This window comes from Adiantum capillus-veneris, chromosome 20 (assembly GCF_014529385.1).
Source record: "Adiantum capillus-veneris isolate H3 chromosome 20, ASM1452938v2, whole genome shotgun sequence".
Taxonomy (NCBI): domain Eukaryota; kingdom Viridiplantae; phylum Streptophyta; class Polypodiopsida; order Polypodiales; family Pteridaceae; genus Adiantum; species Adiantum capillus-veneris.
In genome coordinates, this window is record NC_140950.1 from 116670716 (window position 1) to 116690117 (window position 19402).

Sequence of the window (19402 nt, forward strand, 5' to 3'; positions counted from 1 at the left end):
TCCCAAGAAGATAAAGGTTATTGTGGATTGTCCTTTACCGCTCACTATCTCAGATATGCGTTCTTTTTTGGGACTTGACAATTTCTATCATACCAAGGTACACAAGCTCTCGGATATTGCAACTCCTTTGGCTGAGCTTACCAAGCAAGATAAACTTCAATGGTTTGAAGAAGCAGAACAGTCGTTCAAAGCTCTTAAACATGCCTTTTCGACAATTCCAGTCTTGGCTATTGCAGATTCCACTCAACCTTTTCAAGTAATGATAGATGCGTCAGATCGTTCTTTTGGAGGCGTTCTTATGCAGAATGAGCGTGTCAATGCTTTTGACAGCGGCAAATTTTCAGCGAGTCAAATGAGATACCCAGTTTATGACAAGGAATTCTTGGCCATTGTTCATGCTTACTGCACTTGGAAACACTATCTTCTTGGCGCAGATTCCGTTGTTCAGAGAGATCATTCGTCATTTACATACATTTTTACTCAACCAACCAGTAATGGATCCTCATCAATGACGATGGGTTGAGTTCTTGGCAAATTTTCATATGATTATTCAATACGTGCCAAGCCTTGCAAATGCAGTTGCAGTTGCCTTAAGCCACATGCCTTGCGCTACCAACTTTGCCATTTCTGGTGTGCAGATAGAAATACCTGCTTGTTTCAAGCATGAGTATTTGACAGATAAAGATTTTGGAGACGCATTTCAAGCTCACAAATTGTCTACTCCTACTCCTGCAGAGATGAATATGTAGCTTACACCATTGTTGATGACATACTCTATTACATTGATCGCATTTGTGTTCCTCACAATGCGCCATTGAGGAAGATCTTGATCCAAGAGCATCATGAAGTCCCTTTTTCTGCTCATCTAGGCATCAACAAGACATACATATTATTGTCCGCAACATATTTTTGGCCACAGATGCAGCAAGATGTTATCAAGTTTGTCAAAGCTTGTCATTCCTGTCAACAATGAAGGCTTCTCGACAGCTTCCTCAAGGTTTACTTCAACCTTTACCAATACCTCAAGAAAGATGGGAAAGTATCAGCATGGATTCTATCACTACATTGGACCCAAGAAACATGAGGCCTACTACCAACCAAGTGGCCTCTCTGAGTGCTAACCATGGGGTTCGAAACAAGGGGTTGTCTCAGGCGCTCCTCCGTGCAAGTAGGCTGATGCTGCTCCAGGCCTCTCCGCAGCTGCTTCCAGGAACGGAGCAGACTCGTAGCGAAACGGTCCTCCAGTCTCCTACCTAGGCCAACTCTGCGCATCTCTGTGAAAATCCATCTGGTCTCCAGGTACTCTAGCTCTAAGCCGTTGAAGCAAAAACTCCTTCCAGGGCTCCTCCCCTGGAGGTAATCCTCTGACGACAAACTTCCGAAGAAGGGCTCTACTTTGCTGTGCTGGGTCTATGATCCCCAACCCTCCCTGAAAACAAGGAAGAGTGATGATCTGCCAGGCCACTTTGGCCCGGGCTATCTAAGTGTCACGCCTTGACCAAAGAAAGTTCCTAATCAACCTCTCTACCTGGCTGATGCAGGAACTCGAAAAGATCCAACAAGAAGTGATGTACCACATAGTAGCCAACAACACCTGGCTGGCCACTACGACTCTACCTACCAAAGAAAGTCGTGCGGAACTCCAATGTAACGATTGCCAGGAGCAGGGGAGCAATCTGCTGCTCAGGAGACAAGTCCAAGCTAACCTGATAGCCCAAGTATCGAACTATAGTCCTGGGGGGATCCGTCTGAAGCCCTCATCCGGCATCCAATTAGGCGTAGGAGCACTACCAACCGAGAAAGCCACTGCCTTTCTCCAGTTGATCAGTGCGCGTGATGCACAACAAAAGGTCTCAAGAGCCTGCTCACACCTATGAAGGTTGGCCTCCTGGCCCTCCAAGTACAATGCTGAGTCGTCTGCAAACTCAACATCCAGCAGCTCATCTCCCCGAATGGGAAGCGCTAAGCCACGTAGACCAACTTGTTGTGAAACCAAAAACCTGCTCATCGCCTCAGCATAGAACAAAAAAAGGAAGGGGGCAAGAGGAAAGCCGTGTTTGACCGACGTGTGAGCATGAAACGATCTCCTCTACCACCTGACAAAAGTACCTGACTGTGTACCCGTCGGTAAAGAGCTGACACACCTCTGATCCATGCATCTAAGAAGCCCATCCTACGTAGAGTGCGCTCCAAAAAGTTCCAGTCAACTCTATCGTAGGCCTTCTCAAAATCGAGAAGAATAATCACCAGATTCTCTCCACGGAGGCATGCGAGGGCAGAAGCCTCCTAGAAAGTGAAGATGTTGTCAAGGATACTACGCTCCTTGACAAAACCTGTTTGTATCCCATGTATGATGCTCTCTAGAAGTGGCTGAATCCTCAAACTCAGAGCCTTGGCGAATTTTGTAGGCTGAGTTGAGGATGGTGATGGGCCGCCACTGTCGAATCTCATCCAAGGAGCCACCCTCTTTGGGAATGAGGTAAATCAGGCCCTCACTCATGCTGTCAGGCATTTCTCCTGTGTGTAGGATGTTTAGAAAAGCGTTGCAGAGCTCTGAGCCAAGCAAGTCCCAGTAGTCTAGGAAAAAGCTGGGAGTCAAACCATCCTCAACTTGACAACTACCACGGGGAAGTGCTGTGAGGGCCGCATGAAGCTCCTCTAACCGAAGAGGCAGCTCAAGCCTCTGGCGCATCTCCTCAGTCACAAGACACGGCATCCGTGCCCCCACCTGCTCTCTGCATGCATCCTGACGCTCTGACTGAGGCTCTGCTGACAGTAGGTCACGATAAAAAGCAGTGGCAACTGCACGCATGTCCTCTAGCTCTGAAACAACTGACCCGTCAGGTCTCCTCAATAGGTCTCCTCAATTGGCTGACCCTGGTATGCGCCTGTCGGGGCCCCACTGTCTCAAAGAAAGCCCCTGTCACTCTATCACCCACTTGAGTCCATTGAGATGCCTGTCGATGAAAAGGGCGCCTCTCCTCTGTGCTGGCGAGCCTGCTGCAATTGCTCCTCCAACCAAGGACTGTCTAGATGCTGCTCCTGCATCCTCTGCAAGGAAGCAACGCCCTGTCGAAGACGCTGCTGCTCCTCTCTTGTTGCAGCCAGGCGGGCCGTAGACTTCTGGAGAAATAGCCGACAAAGCTGAGCAAGTCCAGAGGCCACTCTGTCAGCAGGAGAAGTTGCAAGTCTAAGCCCTCTGTCCAAAGAGCCACCACACGCTCTGTGAGTGCAGAGTCCAACAAGACCCTCTCAGGGATGCGCAACATCGTGCTCCCCTTCTTTGTCTATCTAACATTGTGAGGATCACTAGTGCATGGTCGGAAAAAGAGGTCCCAGCCAGAATGCAAACTGACCCACCCAAGTCACAGAAAAGTCACTAGTGTAGAAGCGATCTATTCGAGATAGGTTCACTTCTCCCACTCTGCGGTCCGAACGAGATAAGGCCAGGCTGTCCGGAGGCCTCGCAAAGCTAGAATTCTGCCACACATCTGAGACTCGCAAAGTCATACATAACCTCTCCCACGCTGCCAACTCAACTCCATGCACAGAAGTATGGCTACCTCCAATCCTGTCAGAGGGGTCCTTCAACATGTTGAAGTCACCCCCAATGCACCATTGCTCTGCCTGCGGCAGAGACTTTACAATCTGAGACCAAAACTCTGCACGTGCACCGCCACATTCTACTCACAATGGCTTGCTGCAAATAATCTGCAATAGTCATACATACCGCACCTTGGTGTTATGTCCTGCTCACAGGAGAGGGGATCTAGCTCAAATGCCGTTGGGATGGGCGTCCAGTGTCCAGGCGGACGTAGTGTGAACATGGCCAGTGTGGCCGGCCATTATTACAAAAGGGAGGCCAAGGCCTCATTTGCAGTTATCGACCCCCACTGGTAGAGTGTTAGTGGTTAGCCTGCAAGGCTAGGAGTGCGCGAGGTCACCTCGAGGAGGTGAGGCCGGGTGGTATGGGACGCTCGGTCTTACAGGTGCACGCCTACGTCCTCGGACTAACCACTGACACTCTGCCAGTGGGGGTCATAACTGCAAATGAGGCCTTGGCCTCTCTTTTATAATAATGGTCGGCCACAGTGGCCATGTTCACATTACGTCCGTCCGGACACTGGACACCCATCCTGACGGCATCTGGGCTAGATCCCCTCTCCTGTGAGTGGGACATAACACCTGGATGCCTCCAGGTCCAAATGCAGCTAACCAAAACGTCTCATAGTGACCACGCAAAATCTGACCACACCGTCGAATGCGTGTCACGTGACACATCCCAACCCTATGTGTCCGTGGACAAGCTACACCACAGCAGGGTTCAGTCAGTTCAGTCAAGTCTAGATTAGCAGTGATTTGGCACTTTTGTGAGTCTATTCGTAGACCGTGCATGCCCAGTCACTTAGCATAGATGCATATCCTCCGGTTGCACACAGCATGATCATCGGAATTCCCATCAGAATCCATTAGCATCAGTTAGGGGAATTTCTCAGTGCATTTAGCCTATTTTCCTATTTATTGGGATTTTCACTTATTATTTTTAAGTGACTTTCCAACAAAAGTAGGTAGGGCAATTTTGCTAAGTTAATATATAAGCAAACCAAAGTTCACACTTTCTGGCAGAAGAGGCAGCAGGAGCACCTTGCTCAACAGGCAACTTCTCAGCAAGACCAACCCCCGCGACTACTCTGGCGTTTTCTCCACAGAAGACCTAGTGTTTTTGCATCAGATCAGCCTTGGCGATTTGTGCACAGCAGATCAGCCCCGGCGTCATCACGACACAGCAGATTAGCCTAGCGTTTTTGCATTTGCAGAACCCCGGCGACAGAAGGACCAATATCAGCCCTTGGCGTTTTTGGATTTCAGCAGCAAATTAAGACCGGCATTATTCACCTAAAGTGTAGCAGATTCAGCCCGTAAAGACCATCAGTTTTCAGCCCTAAGAAACCTCATTTTTCAGCCAAGAAAACGCAGCCAAAACTGTCATTTTCAGCCACCGAAACAGTCCTGAAATTCAGCGATTAGAAGAACTCAGATTTCAGCCATCAAGTCGTCGTCGTCGTCACCGTCGTCGTCATCGGCATAGACCAAGTTGCATAGTCCATTGCATACGCATTGTACACCTTGTGCAATCAAGTTAGACCACTCTCGCCGACGAGAGTGGGGCCTTCGGAGGAGGGTTTTACAAACCTCTCGGTGTCGTATCTCTTCTCTCCTTCTCTCAGTCTCATTCACTTGCACGCACAACTTCCACTCACTTTGTTCGTGACCACAGCACTCTACAAGACGGAAAGCTCTCTCTTTCCCAAAAGAACTAAAAGGAACCTTGAGCAATAAAGATCACTAATCTTGAGAAAAGACAACATTCATTTCGCTACACCTAACATTGGTATTAGAGCTTTGGAAGTGTTCTGCATTACTCAAGGAAAGAACCACAAGAATTTTTTTTTGCTTGTTGTGATCGCACGAACCCAAGTTTACTTGGGCGTGGCGATTCCTAATCGTGTTTTGTTGAAGAGTGAGAGGAATCCCAAGAAAGAAGGGCTTGTCCAGCCTCCCCTTGTGTCTCTTTTCACTCATTGAGAGCGGACCGTGCACTTAGCGGCCGGCCAATCAATGTGAGGTGGGAAAAAGCAACCTTGGTGTGAGCGCAAGGCCGCCAAGGGGTGCGCCCGCAGAAAGGGTAGAACTCGGGTGAAGAGAAGATCCTTCTCCAACGCGATTTGCAAACGAAAGAATACCTCAAGAACCCTAGATTCTCACGAATCAAGGACCTTAAGAACCTCAAGAACCCAAGTTCCTCGTGAACTTAAGAACCCAAGACCCCTAAGAACCCAAGTTCCTCGTGAACTTAAGAACCCAAGTTCCCCAAGAATCCACAAGAACCCACGACTTCAGAATGGTCATCACTCGAAGCGGATGGATGCTTCGCTTGGAGGTGATGAGCATGAGAGAGGCGAAGAAGAATTTTCCACACCAGGAGGTTTTTCCGACCCTCCCCCTTCACCATCTACGTCAAGGATTGCACTAACTCCTATGGAGGCTTTGAACCAGATGTTTATGGAAAGGAAGTTAGAACGCGAAGCAAGAAATGCAGAAAGAATTACAGAATTTGATCGTGAATGCAAAGAAAGAAAAGCAGAAATGGAAGGCAGACACGCAGAAAGAAAAGCAGAAATGGATCGCAGGCACGCAAAAGACAAAGCAATACAAGAACAAAGTGACCGACAAAACAAAGAGTTTTGGCGACTCTATTCTCAAGTTCAGGCACAGATGCAAGAGATTTGGGGAAAGGAGACTCTCTCTGTCTCTTCTTCTCCAAAGCATGACACACAGGATTTGCATGATTGTGTGAAGCATGATGATGATTTGATTGATAATGATTTGCATGATGAATTGAATGATAATGATTTGCATGATGATTTGAAGCACAATGATAAGCATGATGATTTGGATGCCAATGATTTGCATAATGATTTGGATGACAATGACAAGCATGATGATTTGCATGATCAAGATGTGATTTCTCACAAGCATGATGATTTGCATGATCAAGATGTGATTTCTCACCAACATGATGAGTTGCATGAAGAAGATGTGATTGTTTACAAGGATGATGTATTAGTTGATGCTTTTTCTAGCGAAGCTAACCTCGTTGTAGATTCGATCAATCACGAAAAAGCGATCTTGGCTTTCGAGTCGAGGTCCAAAGAACCCCCACAGGACGATTCGATCATTCAGGACGAACCGATCTTGGCTCTCGAGCCTTGGTCCAAAGAACCATCACAGGAAGTATTATGTGTTCGCATGATTGGTACGCACGTATTGTTCGAGTATTTCATTCGTGAAGGTTTCTTGTATTTTAGTCAGCATCGTTATGTGATCCCTTTTCGTAGGCATGACATATTGTATATTGAGCACGTTTCTCTCATGGATGAGCACGAATGTATGCGGATTGTTCATGAAAAGTTGAAAGTTTGTATGTAAGGAAGTCACATTCCATGTCTCTTCCTTGGCATGACACAGTTTCCGAAAGATCACATGATTGTATGAACACCAAGCATGGGCATTTCCATTGTGATTTGCCACAGTTGATTGATTTCGATTAAACAGAAAAGATTCGATCGCATTGTTTGCATATGTGTGGTGAACGGGTTGTCACTCCGTCTCTATTTTCATCTACATTGCATACACAGTCTTTAGAGAAGACAAGATTTTTTTCCTTCACTTTACATGGAATGGGTATGTTCATGGTTTTGTGTTGGAGATTGTTTCAGGAATTTTCAACCATGGAGATTCTTGAAGATGAAAGAAGCAGGACTCTAGACGAAGTTGAAGCAAGAAAGGAGATTCAGAAGACTTTGAGTCGCTTTCGGCGCGGCCCAAAGAAGCAAGCGTTGCAGACCTTTATGAAGTTCAAGTACCGCACAACCCACACATCAGAGTGGGTCGGCGAAGAGTTCCTTCCAGGATTCCGGATGCTATTGGCGATCTCTCTCGACGCCATACAGTTCGGTACCAGTACCTCACTTTGAAAAGGAGGGGATGTCACGTGACACATCCCAACCCTATGTGTCCGTGGACAAGCTACACCACAGCAGGGTTCAGTCAGTTCAGTCAAGTCTAGATTAGTAGTGATCTAGCACTTTTGTGAGTCTATTCGTAGACCGTGCATGCCCAGTCACTTAGCATAGATGCACATCCTTCGGTTGCACACATCATGATCATCGGAATTCCCATCAGAATCCATTAGCATCAGTTAGGGGAATTTTCCACTGCATTTAGCCTATTTTCCTATTTATTGGGATTTTCACTTATTATTTTTAAGTGGCTTTCCAACAAAAGTAGGTAGGGCAATTTTGCTAAGTTAATATATAAGCAAACCAAAGTTCACACTTTCTGGCAGAAGAGGCAGCAGGAGCACCTTGCTCAACAGGCAACTTCTCAGCAAGACCAACCCCCGCGACTACTCAGGCGTTTTCTCCACAGAAGACCTAGCGTTTTTGCATCAGATCAGCCTTGGCGATTTGTGCATAGCAGATCAGCCCCGGTGTCATAACGACACAGCAGATCAGCCTAGTGTTTTTGCATTTGCAGAACCCCGGCAATAGAAGGACCAATTTCAGCCCTTGGCGTTTTTGGATTTCAGCAGCAAATTAAGACCGGCATTATTCACTTAAAAGTGTCAGCAAACGAATGCACCACAATGTGCCTGCAACCCACTGTATTCGGAGGTGTCATGCTGAACTTGGCCAGAGGCCAAAGTGTCTGCACAGATCTGTCACCCCTAAGTCCTTGTGTGGTGTGAGAACTCAGTAGTCTGAGTCTGGAGCCAGTCAAGAACTGTGTGCTGGTTCCACTCAGTGAGATCCCTACCGCACAATGGGAAGGAGAAACCCACCGTTGTGTCCAGAGCCTCGATGCCTCTAGCTGTAAGAAAGAGGACATGGACTTGAAAGCAAGCCTCCGCCAGGTCAGGAGCAGAGTCACCCAGGAACCGAGTGAAACTGTAGTGGAGGAAGTCCCAGCGTCTGCGAAAGCTAGTCAAACCTCTAGGGACTGCTGCAAAAAGAGAAGTCTGTACCAAAAAAGGCGGCCTCAAGTGGGGCTGTCCCTCTCCAGCCACACGACACGTAGTAGCGAAAGCACTACCAAGAGAACGCCTTGCGGCAGACGCGTGTCCAGTCCCCTGCGTCTGAGGAGGGGTGATGGAGGGGTCGGGAGATGAGGCTTTGGGCTCCACCGGGGAGAGAGGAGGGACGGGAGGCGAAGGTGGAGGTAGGGGAGGGGGAGGAGGAGCGGCAGCGTCTGAGGGAGGAGGGGGTGGGGGAGAAGGAACTGAAGTGGACAGGGCCTCCTCAGGCGGGTCCTGCTGAAGGGGGTCAAAACGGTTCCCAGTCGGAACCTAGTGCTGCTAAGCTGCAAAAGGTCGGCCACCAGGGGGAGCGGTGGGGCGGGCGTGTCCCTGTCAGCGGTAGCTAGGCACCTGCTACCAACCGTCAGTTGTCTCATCGCTGGTCTCAGTCGAGGTACCAGACTGTGTGTCCTATGTGTTTGGCTGCTGGGCTTGCTCAGCCTTGGGAGGTTGCGTATACGATGTGGGTCGAGGTCTCGTGCGAGAACATGCCTTTGCCAAATGGCCCATTTGTCTGTAAATGAAACACTGATTCGGGAGGTCCGAAACTCCACGCTATGAAGGAACCAACCCCCACTCACCCGAGGTAGTAGGATGACCTTTGTGAGTGTGGGTGTCCCGAACCAGAACACGTACTGAAGGGATGCCAGCCGCCTCCAAGACAGTCCCAATCTCTGAGCCTATCTTGAACAAAAGTGGCAGGTACTCCCTCCTCAAACCAAGAAAGCTGACGGAGATGGGAAGGTCTGCCTCCTCTACCAACACATTTGTAGCTGGATCAAAACCATGCCTCCACTATCAAAAGTGGGCTCGAACTGCACGGATGGCCAAGGGGCTCATCGCGATGACCTTCGACGCCATCTCGGAAGTCTCGAACTCTATCTGATAGTAGCCGCGTCCGAGGAACTGAACATCCAAGATTTTGCCCACCTCCGTGAGAAGGCGGGCCTGGAGAAGATCATGCAGCTCCCCTCTGCTAGGTTTGGTGCCGAGAATCTTGCAGATTACGGAAGTCGCCTACAGGCGTTCCACCTCTGCGGCTAGGCTCGCTTGCTTTGTCGGTGTGAGAGCAAGTTGAACGGTGGGCTCAACGGGGTCGGGCGAGGAGACTTCATCGGAGTCCCTTTGTGGCAGAGCTTGAGCCTTCATTTGTGTGTACTGCTGTAGTCGAAGGGGGGGGGGGGGAGACGATGTCGTGGCAGGTACCCGAAGACGAAATGAAATCCTTAGCCTGCAGGAACCTTGGAGGGGGATGGGGGAGGGGGGGGACTGAGACGGCCAGAGAGAGGCAAAGAGAGCAAGTACGTGTGTGTGTGCGGGGGGGAGGGGGGTGATTTTTAGGGCTTTTTTAAAGGGGGCTCGGAGAAGGCGGGCTGCAGCACAACCGCAAGGTGGGAGTGTAGGCGAGCAGGAGCTGAGGTGGGCAGGGGGGGACAGGCAAGGCAGCACAGCGCGAGGGGGGGAAGTGAGTAGCGCGCAAGCAGGGGAGGGGAGGGAGTGGGAGCAGAGCGATGGCGAAGGCAGGCGAGGGGTGTGCAACAGCAGCGAGCTTGGACCTACTGAGGAGGACTCATCTTTGGTTGTCTCTGTTTTTAAAAAGGGAAAATGTGGGACCCGGCCTTTAAGTGGGAGGTTGTTGGGGTAAATGCCCAGAGATTACTCCCGATCTCCTCTGGAGCGTTTCTGTCGCGTAGCTATGTTCGAGAGCTTCGCAAATATATTTTCTGTATATTTTTTTTAGCCCACCATTTTGGGCCTGTACAAACATTATACTTCATTTATTGGCCTTTGGGCCACTTGGACTATTTTTAAAGGTTTCACATTGTCCAAGTGGCCAAATGGCACATTTTAATAAAAGAGTCCCAAAAACCCCATCACTTGAGTTTTTTGACTTCTTAAAACTTACGTAGCCTCTCCTCTTGCAACCAAAGTTTCCTCTTTCTCTCTCTTTGCACACCACCTGCGCACAAACATGCCGCTGCCCTATCTCACCCAACCTGGGTTCGTAAACGTCCTCTTCAAGTGCTACCTTGGAAGCAATCAAAGATTCCAAAACAATCTGTGCACTCTTAGCGAAACTACTCTTTTGGAAATGGTTCCCAAAGTTTCAAAGGTCTTTCCGTTTCTTCCATTTAGGCAAATTGAAGTGGAGTCTTTCGGGGTGGATCACCTACTATGGATTTTACCTAACAAAGCCTTCACTGCTCCCATCCTTAGTGAAAGTTGAGTCTACCTCGCTAACCTGCCTGCGATCACTATTGAAGAATGTCGCCTTAAAATCTGAGGACAGCTCCTTGACAAGAGTAAACTCATTAAAGCGCCCTTTAATCTCAACTTCGTAGATCAATCTAATGAGCTTCTAATGCAGGGCTTTACATTTGTACTAAATTAGTCATGGATTTCACCAAGAGTACGATTACTACAGAGAATCTGTATGGAATATTTATAGACATGTAAGGTGCAGCGGAATGAATGTTTGCGCTTTGCTCAAGATGAGTGCTCCGAACTGTGCTCAAGGTTCCTTTTGTTCTTATGGAAGGTAGATTCTTCCTTTCTTAATGAGAGAATGCTATGATCACAAACAAAGTGAATGGACATTGCGTGCAAGTGTATGAGACTGAGAGATAGAGAGAAGAGAGATACGACACCAAAGACGTTGTAAAACCCTCCTCCAAAGGCCCCACTCTCGTTGGCGAGAGTGGTCTACGATTGATTGCACAAAGTGGTACAATGATGATGCATGGAAACTGATGCAACGGGGATGACGACGACGACGGGGATGACGACGACGACTTAAGGGCTGAAATCTGCGGTCTTCTATCTGCTGTCCATAAAAACGCTATGGCTGAAAATCTGGGACTGTGCTGAAAACGCTGGTTTGGCTGCGTTTTAAGAGGCTGAAAATGGTGTTCTTCTGCAAGTATCTAGGGCTTAATTTGCTGCTGTCCGTAATGCTGAAAACACTGAACTATCCGCTGCAAAAGAGGGCTGAAAACGCAAAGCTTGCAGCCTGGCTGGCGTTAGTGAAAACGCTAGGGCTAGATGAATGTTGGCGATGAGGGGAAACTGAAAACGCTAGGGCTAGGGGACTGGGCGATGATCAAAACGCTAGGCTTGAAGGGGAGGTTGGATCGCCAAGGTTGGTGGGTGCTGAGGGGTTCTTGCTGAGAGAGAGGGAGTACCTGCTGCCTGGGGGCCTGCTGTGCTCCTTGCTCATCTGCCATAAGAGTGCTAGCTTTGGTTTGCTTATATATTTTCTTACCCAATTTGCCCTTCCTACTTTTTTTGGAAAGTCAATTAAATTAATAAGTGAAAAATGTCAAAAATAGGAAAAATAGGCTAAAATTACTGGAAAATTCCCTTGACTGATTCTAATGGATTCTGATGGAATTATTGATGATCATGCTGTGTGCAACCAGAGGATATGCATCTACACTAAGTGATTGGGTATACACGGTCTACGAATAGACTCACAAAAGTGTCAGATCACTTCTAATCTAGACTGACTGGACTTGACGGAAACCCTGATCATGCTGTAGCTTGTCCGCGGACACATAGGGCTGGATGTGTCACGTGACATCCCCTCCTTTTCAATGTGAGGTACTGGTACCGAACTGTATGGCGTCGAGGGAGATCGCCAATAGCATCCAGAATCCTAGAAGGGACTCTTCGCCGGCCCACTCTGATGTGTGGGTCGTGCGGTACTTGAACTTCATAAAGGTCTGCAACGCTTGCTTCTTTGGGCTGCGCCGAAAGCGACACAAAGTCTTCTGTGGCTCCTTCGATGCTTCAACTTCGTCTAGAGTCGTGCTTCTTCCATCTTCAAGAATCTCCATGGCTGAAAATTCCTGAAACCATTTCCAACACAAAACCATGAACATACCCATTTCATGTAAAGTGAGTGGAAAAAATCTTGTCTTCCTCAAGGACTGTGCATGCAATGTATTTGAACCAATAAACGGAGTGCCAAACCATTCACCACACACACGCAAACAATGAGATCGAATCTTTCTCGTTTGATCTAAAGCAATCAACTGTTGCAATTCACAACGGAAATGCCCATGCTTGGTGCTCATACTTTCATGTGCTCGTTCTACAAATGTGGCATGCCAAGGAAGAGACATGGAATGTGACTTCCTTGAATGCATACTTTTCATGAAAAATCCGCATATATTCGTGCTCATTCATGAGAGAAACGTGCTCAACATACAATATGTCATGCCTAGGAAAAGGGATCACATAAAGATGCTGACTAAAATATAGGAAACGATCACGAATGAAACATTCGAACAATGCGTGCGTATCAATCATGCAAACACATAATACTTCCCGTGAAGGTTCTTTGGACCTAGGCTCGAGAGCCAAGATCGATCCTTCGTGATTGATCGAAACTGCAACGAGGTTAGCTTGGCTAGAAAAAGCATCAACTAACACATCATCCTTGTGAACAATCACATCCTCTTCATGCAACTCATCATGGTTGTGAGAAATCACATCTTGATCATGCACGTCATCATGCTTGTCTTTATCATCCAAATCATCATGTTGATCATTGTCAATCAAATCATCATGCTTATCATCATCATTCAATTCATCACGCTTCTCATAATCATGCAAATCCTGTGTGTCATGCTTTGGAGAAAAAGAGATTGAGAGAGTCTCCTTCTCATGAATCCGTTCAATCTTGTCCTGCATATTAGCAATGAAAGATGGAGAATGAACAATGTCCTCTCCATGAATGACAATGGGAGAATCACTTTTGGCATTGAGAGTGAAAGTGTTAGCCTCCCAATCAATGAGAGGGTTAGCATCACGAAACCATCGAATGCCTAAAATTATATCACATCCTGAGAGAGGAGAGACAACAAATCTTCTAGTGAAGGCAGCTTGTTGAATTGCAAACAACACATCAAGGCACTCCTCCGTGATGAGAGTGTCCATACCGGGAAGAAAGACAGAGACCTCGATAGGAGATCTCTGACTAACTTCGAGGCGGGCTCTCTCAACAAGAGAGGGACTGATCACATCATGCATACTACCTGGGTCAAACAATATGACAAAACGTTGCCCCGACGTACGACCATAACATTTAATGAGAGAATCATCAATGGGAGGGTCATGAGAAACTTGGGACACACTCGTGTTATCATTAATTGCATTGATAGAGGAAGTGGGTTGTGTGGATTCTTTAGATTCATTCGATTCAAGTTTAGGACATGTTCTTTTTATGTGACCCTTAATGTGACAATGAAAACAACGACCTTCCTTAGAATAAGTGCTTTGCTCTTCAGACGTGATGTATCCTCCTACAATTCCTTATGCTACCTTTTCATCTGGAGTAAGCTTAGGTTTAGCAATTGTGTTAGCCTTACCCTTAGATTCATTGGAAGAATTCTTTTCTGAGAGACTGTTGGAAGATTGATTAGAAGAGTTACCATTCTTACCGTTCTTACCGTTCTGAGGGTTGTGAGAAGTCTGCGAGGTACTTGTGGAAGTCTTGTTCTCTTTAGGCTTTCCCTTGTTGTGCTTCATCTCCTGTGCGAGAGCAATCGCTACCGCCTTGTTGAGATCGATTGGATCGAGCACCTTGACATCGTACTTGATATACTCGTCCAATCCATAAAGGAATGCCTCTTTGCGTTCATCATCCGACTTGCGTAATTGGGTACCTAGTTGCAAAACACGATTGGAAAAAGACATGACTGGTATACCATTTTGCTTGAGAGCACGCCAATTATCCTTCAATCGTACGAGGTACTGAGGTGGCATAAACCGCGCCTTGAGCTTGTCTTGGAAATCAGCCCAATTGAAGGAAAGTGGCGTGAATTCGTCGGCTTCCTCTAGGTGCGTAGCTAGCTGTGCCTCTTGCCATGCGTGGTACCAATTGATGGCATCACCGGCAAGGTACATAGCTGCCGTCAAAACTTTGCTATTTCCTGTCTTCTTAGTTTTTGCAAAATAAGCATTAAATTGATGCAACCAAAAATGAATAATCGTAGCATCCATCTTACCATCATACTTATTGAAAGTCAACTTCTCTGTGACTGGATTGTTGGAATCCGCATCGTGGCTTGCGCCACTTGAGGAACTCCTACGATCTTTGGTTGGTTCGGACTTCGAGGCTAGCACTTGTCGAAGCAATTCTTGAGTGCGTAGCTCTCTTTGAGCCTCTCACTCGGCCTCCCTTTCTGCTTTTCATTCGTTTCGTTCATCACGCTCGCGTTCGAAACCAAGCTGCTTTGCTTCTTGTTGTGCCAACGCAACTCGATTCGCTTCTTGTTGTTGTATTGCATTTCTTTCATTTCGTTCTTCGCGCTCGCATTCCAAAGTAATGCGAGTCACTTCTTGTTGTGCTAGCATCATGTCCATCATTGACTTGAATATCATCTCCATGTAAGTTGGTACAACTTGTGGCGTAGATGGCGAAGGGGGAGGGTCGAAAAAAACTCCTGGTGGGGAAAATTCTTCGTCGCCTCTCTCATGCTCATCACCTATATGCGAAGTATCCATTCCGCTTCGGGTGACGACCGTGCACTAGGATCTTTGGTTCTTAAGTCCACGAGGAACTTGGGTTCTTGGGGGTCTTGAGGTTCTTGAGGTTTTCTTTCGCTTGCAAACCGTGTTTGAGAAGGATCTTCTCTTCACCCGAGTTCTACTCCTTTCCGTGGGCGCACCCCGTGGCGGCCTTGCGCTCACACCAAGGTTGCTTTTTCCTTGGCCGGCCGCTAAGTGCATGGTCCGCTCTCAATGAGTGAAAAGAGACACAAGGGGAGGCTGGACAAGCCCTTCTTTCTTGGGATTCCTGTCACTCTTCAAAAAACACGATTAGGAATCGACACGCCCAAGCGAACTTGGGTTCGTGTGACCGCAACAAGCAAAAAAAATTCTTGTGATTCTTGTGGTTCCTTCCTTGAGTGATATAGAACATTGCCAAAGCTCTGATACCAATGTAAGGTGCAGCGGAATGAATGTTTGCGATTTTCTCAAGATGAGTTCTCCGAACTGTGCTCAAGGTTCCTTTTGTTCTTATGGAAGGTAGAGCCTTCCGTTCTTAATGAGAGAATGCTATGATCACAAACAAAGTGAATGGACACTGTGCGTGCAAGTGTATGAGAGTGAGAGATAGAGAGAAGAGAGACACGACACCAAAGACGACGTAAAACCCTCCTCCAAAGGCCCCACTCTCGTTGGCGAGAGTGGTCTACGATTGATTGCACAAAGTGGTACAATGATGATGCATGGAAACTGATGCAACTTGTGACTATGTCAGTGACGACGGCGGGGATGACAACGACGACTTAAGGGCTGAAATCTGCAGTCTTCTATCTGTTGTCCATAAAAACGCTATGGCTGAAAATCTGGGACTGAGTTGGGGTGGCTGAAAACGCTCGTTTGGCTGTGTTTTAAGAGGCTGAAAATGGTGTTCTTCTGCAAGTATCTAGGGCTGAATTTTCTGCTGTCCGTAATGTTGAAAACGCTGAACTATCTGCTGCAAAAGAGGGTTGAAAACACAAAGCTTGCAGCCTGGCTGGCGTTAGTGAAAACGCTAGGGCTAGAAGAATGTTGGCGATGAGGGGAAACTGAAAACGCCTGGGCTAGGGGACTGTGGGCGATGATCAAAACGCTAGGCTTGAAGGGGAGGTTGGATCGCCAAGGTTGGTGGGTGCTGAGGGGTTCTTGCTGAGAGAGAGGGAGTACCTGCTGCCTGGGGGCTGTTGTGCTCCTTGCTCATCTGCCATAAGAGTGCTAGCTTTGGTTTGCTTATATATTTTCTTACCCAATTTGCCCTACCTACTTTTGTTGGAAAGTCACTTAAATTAATAAGTGAAAAATGTCAAAAATAGGAAAAATAGGCTAAAATCATTGGAAAAATCCCCTAACTGATTCTAATGGATTCTGATGGAATTATTGATGATCATGCTATGTGCAGCGAGAGGATATGCATCTACACTAAGTGACTGGGCATGCACGGTCTACGAATAGACTCACAAAAGTGCCAGATCACTTCTAATCTAGACTGACTGGACTTGACGGAAACCCTGATCATGCTGTAGCTTGTCCACGGACACATAGGGCTGGATGTGTCATGTGACAAGACCATACCTAAAGTGTGCCTGCTTGCTTGACCCTAAGGCAACCTGTTACTCTAGTATCATGTGGTTTGACCATGCCATTTGGTACATTCTTAATCATCTCGAGCTACTCTTTCCAGATAAACTATTGGACTTCCTCACACTCTTCTGTTCAGGGCTTAGTGGCCAAGCCCGTAACCTTGTAATTGCCCAAATTCTTTTAATACCTTTAGAAGCATGATGCTGGACAGTTTGAAAGAGCTAAAATTGGATGAACCTGGTACCTACCTTATTAGTAATTACATATGCAAATTATAAAGGGGTTAAACAGGCAACGAACATGCTTAAACCTTGTATTCAAGAGGATAACACTCCATCACTAAAGTGACCAAACTCGCTCACTACTCCCAACAACTCTTTCATATCTTTTTTAACCCCTGGTTCCTCTTCTAGCACAAATAGAGGAAAGGCTAGGAACTTTACAGTTTACTAGAGGAAGAGGGAGGAATACCCTAACACACACACACACACACACACACACATGGAGAGGTAGGCAGGCCTTATGTGAGTGTTTCTCAAATGTTATTAACCTGGTTGTCACTCCCATGAGTTTACTTCCCTTGTTAGGTGAATTTGGACTTTCTCTATATTGAACATGTGTCTTGCAACTTCGGCCCCTTTTTTTCTCATCTGCATAGGTTGTTAGAGCAATGCTGGAATATCATTGTATTGTCTAATTGTGCAGGAATGTGCTCATCCAGTATGTCACAATTCTAGCTCCAATTGAGTCATCCAACACAGATGGAATTGATCCAGGTAGGACCTACAAACAGAAGTATGGAACAAAAGTCTAAATCTTCTTGTATTTTATTTGTGAGACATGACAAGAATGTATGAAGGGTAGTATGTAACAGTTTGAAGTCACTTTTTTCAGACTCGAGCTGGCATGTTTGCATTGAAGACTGCTACGTAGAAAATGGTGATGATCTTGTTTCAATCAAGAGTGGCTGGGATGAGCACGGTATCAATTATGGGCGGCCCAGCTCAAAGATCATCATCCAACGGCTTGTAGGAGGTACACGGTCGAGCGCAGGAATTGCAATTGGCAGCGAAATGTCTGGAGGAGTATCAGATGTATATGTCTATGATATGGAAGTGCGACATGCTGCCACTGGGATACGTATAAAATCTGCTCAAGGGAGGGGTGGCTATGTCAAGGATGTATATATATCGAACGTTGTTTTAAGGAATGTGAAGACCGCAATTGGTTTCACAGGACTCTATGGGGAGCACCCAGATGATATGTACGACCCTAATGCCATTCCTCATGTGCACAATGTATATATAGAGAATGTGGTGGGGGATAATATCACAATGGCTGGCAATTTTCAAGGGCTATCTGCCTACCCGTATAAGGATATCTACTTGAGAAACATCACTCTAAATGTGACATCGACGCGTAACATCTGGAATTGTTCATTCGTGGAGGGGTACTCCGACTCGGTGTTTCCAGCACCATGTGCTGATCTTTTACAGAAAGAAAGCATCAAGGAGCTTGGGCCTTCTTGTATCGATGTTAAATGCGGTCTTTGAGAAGAAACCATTAATTAAAAAATTCAAGTAGCAGACCTGGGCATTCCACAGATGGGAACACCTTTTGTCAAGCCTGAGCTATGATTGAAGATGATAGCATGACGTTTGCAAGTTCACCATATAGCTTCCAAGCTTCATGCTTTATACTTGTATTTCCTCCTTTGGCTAATGGTTCTTCAAAAATAGAATCATTATTATATGTATGGAGAAAGCATATCACCAAAGAAAAGTGTATAGTAAGAGAATGATCCAATCTCAATGACTTGAATACATTGTGTTTATGTCAAGTCTAGAAACCTTTTTTATACAGTTGGTGGAGAGACTTGACTTTTCGGTAGCTTCAGACTTCAATCTTTCTTGGGTCTACACCAGGGTTGTGTTTTGTTGGGCATTTTGCCTGTTTTGGGATATTTTCCCCTGTTTCTTATGTGTGAAAATGTTAGCAACCCTTCAAAATATACACTAGACTACTAGAAAAAGCATAAAATCTTGGAAATTTGAGGGCAAGGGTGCATGTCAAAAATCAACCCTCGTCCCCACAATCAAGTCAATTACTGACGGGGGGATAGATGCCCCTTGTTCGATGCCCCATAAATACTACAAGAACTCTTTTGTTTTTGAGTTTTTATAGTGCATCCTACTTGTCTAGAAAGTGAGCTTTGCTTGGACAAGGTCTTCCAACTAATTTCTTGGATAATTGGTGCAAAGAAGACTTTTCTAATAGCCTTGGATTTTTTATTGTCCACTACATTCTACTATCTACATTTCTTCAAGTTTAAATAGTGTGGCTACTTCTATTTGTCTGTTGCAAGAAGGCAACAATTGCACCTACTATCAACAATTTCATGAAAAATGTCCTTGTGTTTTGACTCATCTATAGCATCATTTTATCTCTTAAGGTTTCTATACAATTTAGGTATGTATGGCTCTCACTTTTGGTGTTGCGTAGTGACCCGTGAACATCAGAAACCATGTATCATGTGGTAGGTTTTATTTGCATTTGGTGATGTCTAAAAAGAAGGCTCTAGTACAATTGCACAACAAAGATGAGGTTTATGAAGGTGGTATTGCTTCATGAAAAAACATTTGCACTAGTCCA

At 46.4% G+C, this 19402-nt stretch overlaps 1 pseudogene; it reads left to right on the forward strand.

The window, feature by feature from the left end:
• The first annotated feature begins 8727 nt into the window (after nucleotides 1-8727).
• LOC147433148 (putative polygalacturonase pseudogene) lies at nucleotides 8728-18518 on the forward strand (annotated as a pseudogene).
• Nucleotides 18519-19402: the final 884 nt, after the last annotated feature.